This window comes from Glandiceps talaboti, chromosome 11 (genome assembly GCF_964340395.1).
Source record: "Glandiceps talaboti chromosome 11, keGlaTala1.1, whole genome shotgun sequence".
Taxonomy (NCBI): Eukaryota; Metazoa; Hemichordata; class Enteropneusta; family Spengelidae; genus Glandiceps; species Glandiceps talaboti.
In genome coordinates this window covers 19,751,765-19,756,093 of record NC_135559.1, presented here as the reverse complement: position 1 = coordinate 19,756,093, position 4,329 = coordinate 19,751,765, and the positions used below count along the sequence as shown (strand labels likewise).

General features: G+C 40.5%; 1 pseudogene; it reads left to right on the top strand.

The window, feature by feature from the left end:
- The first annotated feature begins 482 nt into the window (after positions 1-482).
- Positions 483-2,397, top strand: LOC144442131 (histamine H2 receptor pseudogene; annotated as a pseudogene).
- The last annotated feature ends 1,932 nt before the right edge of the window (positions 2,398-4,329 follow it).

Here is a 4,329-nt window from a genome sequence, read left to right as displayed (position 1 = left end):
ACCCGGGCAGTAACGACGTTAATTCGTGGCGTTATAAGCAAAGCCATCCAGGCCATCAACAGATCACGTCAAAACGTCTATCTCACATGTGAGCATTTTGGATGTTAGCACCCCTGTCTATGAATGTAATGTTCCATGATGTATACGACGTTTTAACAGGAAGAAAATACTGGAGATGGGCACATTGTTAGAGAGTTGGTCACGTCAGTGGCATCTGTCAGTGATACAATAAGAATTGTCACAGGAATTGACCAGTCTCACTGATGCCATAAATAATGTTGTGTTTACGGCGTGTACGGTATTTGAACCCGAACTACGAAAGTCTACACGGCGACATAGCACGGAAGCCTGGTAGTGTTGGTGGAAGAGTCAACTGTACGTCCATCCGGAGTGCCAGCCCGGTCTGGATGTAATTTGGGATTTCTGTACAACATAGAGTTGACTTGTTCTTATCCTGTTGTGAGAATTGAACCGTGTTTGCAATGGAATTAAACACCTCGCCTCCCTTAGTTGGGATTAATTCTACCGGGCCAGACCAAAACACGTTGGTCAATTTTACACAGCCTGCAACTACAACACCGTATGCTGACAATACGCACACTGTTCACAATTTCACCGTTGTCGTATCCACCCCGGCAGAATACACGTTTACCGACATCTCATCGCCAACAATAATTGAAGATCGCAATATTACGATCGTACTGAACTGCACCGATGGCTTTCTAGGAAATACGGGTATAAATTGCACGGAAGAAGCGCCGATCTATGACCCGAGCCCTGGCTTACATCGACCGTTGGTAGCTTTGATATTTATCGGCATTGTGTTAAGTATCATAATCGCCATGACTATTCTGGGTAATCTGCTTGTTATTTTGTCGCCTGTTGTCAACCGTAGATTACGCAATGTGACCAATATGTTTCTTGTGACACTGGCTATTTTCGATCTTCTTATAGGTATATTGGTGTTACCGTTTAGCCTATACATTGAAATACATCGGTCATGGCACATGGGAGCGGCGCTTTGTAATGTTTACGTTTCGTTCGACGTTCTCTTCTGCACCGCCTCGATTCTAAATCTATTCGCGATCAGTGTCGACCGATACTTTGCAATCACCCGTCCACTTCAGTACCCGATGACAATGACGACTCGAAAAGCAGCCGTGGTTATCGCCTGCGTATGGGTCGTTTCCATATTCATATCATTTTTACCCGTCCATTTGGGCTGGAATACACCAGGCGGAGGAGTGCAAAATTATGACAACCCTTCCCAGTGCACGTTAATTGCAAACACTACATACGCACTCGTGGACGGCATACTTCTATTTTTTCTACCACTCACGCTTATGTCAATAATGTACACTAAAATAGTTTTCATTGCACAGAAGCAAGCCCGAAAAATACGAAAGACGTGCGTATACGATGCCCACTACAAACGGTCTATCGACGAACACAAAGCTACAAAGATAATCGCTATTGTCATGGGTTGTTTTATCGTCTGTTGGGTTCCGTATTTCACCGTGTTTACTTTCTGTCCAGCGTTCAATTGTAATATCGGCACGAATGGCTATGAAATCATACTTTGGATGGGCTACATGAATAGTACTGTGAATCCGTGCCTCTACGCTTGCCTCAATCGGGAGTTCAGAAAGGCGTTCAAGATCCTAATTGGCAAGGTATTCTGTGTCTCCCGATGGAAAAGGCGAAAGTGGAGATCACGGTCGCCGTCGTCGAGATATCGAGGAGATCCAACATCGACATCGTCTGTGATGATGACAACAACAAACTGTAACAATGGTAACCAGAAAAATGGATACAGGGACATCAAAAGTGCGAAACCCAATGGTACAACTTGAAATCTCATTTGATATACCCGAGCTTTGAACAACTCTATCGGTGAAACATTTATTTCGTCGTCAAATGATTCGGGTAGGATTATAAACTTTACATGTACGTACTATGCTACAAGTTGGTAAACTTAAATCTAGTAAACTGACCCAGGCTTCGACAGACATATGTGTGAAACTATATAAGGAATTGTGTAGATGGTTGTACAGCCGTCAAGTGTTGGGCATATAAATCGCTTACGTTATATTTGCTGTCTCAGTTCTCAAGTGGTTTAGTTCTCCTCACACGACCCAGCCGCAGATTAGAAATAGCACTTCAAAATTTGCCAGGTCTTTGTTAGGCAATGATGAATCTAAATATAGTTTTCCGAGCAGCTTAGGCGTGACGATTTGTTGTCGAATTTATTTACATGTTACACAGATTAAGACTTACACGTCTGAACAATTATGTATGTCTCTGGGAGTATTGATGCATAGGGATAGAATAACATTCACCTCGAGTTGTATGTGACAGAACACATTACTTTTCGTCGTCCACATTCTGCTCAACATTTCCCGCCAAATGTTAAGTTCAACAATATTTCGCATATTGCAGACCAAATTGAACGAGATTCACAGACATTTATGGAGTTTAAGCAGTGGCGTCGACTTTGAAAGATTCACCATTAACAGTTGAATGGCGATGAAAAGCTTATGAAAACAACTAACACCCACCACCGTAGACATTTTAAGAGTACTGCACCCCTAGTAATCACAGAGTTGGCAGAACACACGGATCTGACATGGTTGTAAAAATGAACTCTATGTACAAGGGCATGCAGCGGAACGCTTAGAGCTGACTAGAGTCGCCAGATAAACACAAGCCGACTGGAAACAGGTATTGGAAGCAAACAATAACATGCTTTAAATAGCTTTGCCTTGTACACAATCAAGTATCTTACAGTACGGTAGTAGAATTCCTAAACATGTTTATACAGTGTTGACACATTTTCCCCACGTTCCCACAAAATTATACATATAATACTGCTTGATAACTGTAAAATATGACAAATCAAAACTGAATTCATTAGACTCAGTGACAGCATGGAATAAACTGGTTTAACAGTACGCCATGTGTATGGTTACAGATGGAATGATTGCAACGAGAGTGAACTTGATTTATATATTGTTTAAGTTAACTTGCCATTAAATGTGCCAGTTTCGCAATTTAGGAAACATAGCTACTTGCCGCATAAATCATTTACTAGAAGAGATTTAAGACGAAGATATTTTTAGAACCATGTGAGTGTTGGAACAGTCGTCTCATCTGACAGCACTACATGTCGATGCTGGATCGCCGAGTGTATAAATAACCGTCCTCATAAATCATTCATTTAGTACGGTGCCTCAAACGCTCCTGGCAAGTAAACGGCCTGTGGGGGCGTGGTTTGCTATACGTACAGTAATAGTATACGATCAGTAGCTTTCAAAGGTGTGAATCTACATTAAGTATTGAAATATGTAATATCTCAGTTATTTTGACGTTTTTATGGAAGCCTTAAGACCCTCGCTAGAAAATGGTCAGAAATGGAAGCAGGCAGTGTGAAATGAAGAATTCGACGCAAATGTGTTTTGTTTCATTGTTCCAAGCGTTTTTCAAAAATAATAATATAAATATGTAAATCGCAATGCATTTTTTAGATCAATGATTGAACAAGTAACGTGTTATTAATATTTTCGAACTTAAATCTGGAATTTGATAATGAAATCAGGTAAACCCAAAACAATTGTTCAAATAATTTGGCGCAAACATGTTTGGTACTGAAAAGGTTAGAGCTGCAGAGACACTACTTAGAGAGAAATCAGTGCTGAAAGACAGTACTATAGTGAGATCTTACGCGACGACAAGTAGCACTTTACTACCACCGTAACAAGGAATGAGGGCGGCATCCTAATACAAATAGACAAGTAGTCGAAAATGAGTCAAAATTCCAGCACGTTATTCCGTTTATATATTCAAGGTAGCTCCATGACATCAGGGCTCACTAAAGTTCACTTCTTTCAGTCACACAAATAATTCAATGAAATCGTCAGCGACTGATGTATTTAGACCAGTTTCCCATTGACATTGAACTTGATGGCGATCGCCACTTTAAACGCTACTCGTCAATCAGAAGACATAAACGACTCAAGAGATATTTACTTGAGAAAGTTAGATTAGATCGATATTTTTCACGATGAAATAATTAATGTTGATTCGATATTTTTAATTATGCTAATGAAAAATAAAAGACATGACATTTACATACGAATTTCTCTGAGTCCAGTTAATTGTTCTGTGTACCGTGGCTATGACGACAATCGACTAAAATCGGATTTCACACTTTAAACACCACACTGTGTAGTTTTTTTCTACAACTTTTACAGCCTGAGGATGAGCATGCACTTTGGATTAGACGTGATAGTGAAACTGGCCGGTCATAACCATGAAACTGGCCGGTCATAG